Below are 212 nucleotides of genomic sequence, written 5' to 3'. Positions count from 1 at the left end.
GCACTCCCCTGTGAGGCCTCCTCCATCCCTCCCTCACCAGCACTAGGCCTGAAGTTCGCTTCCTAAAAGCCCCTCTGTGGGTTTTTAGGGCCTTTTCACAGTCTCCACGGACACATTTTAACTTCTGGGTGCGTGTGTTGGCATGTACTGCAGGTAATCCCTTGGTTACTGATTCCTTGGGGTTGATGGCTTTGAGCATCCCTGAGTGGAAA

This window comes from Pterocles gutturalis, unplaced genomic scaffold (genome assembly GCF_000699245.1).
Source record: "Pterocles gutturalis isolate BGI_N339 unplaced genomic scaffold, ASM69924v1 scaffold39676, whole genome shotgun sequence".
NCBI lineage: Eukaryota > Metazoa > Chordata > Aves > Pterocliformes > Pteroclidae > Pterocles > Pterocles gutturalis.
This window is presented reverse-complemented; position numbering follows the sequence as displayed.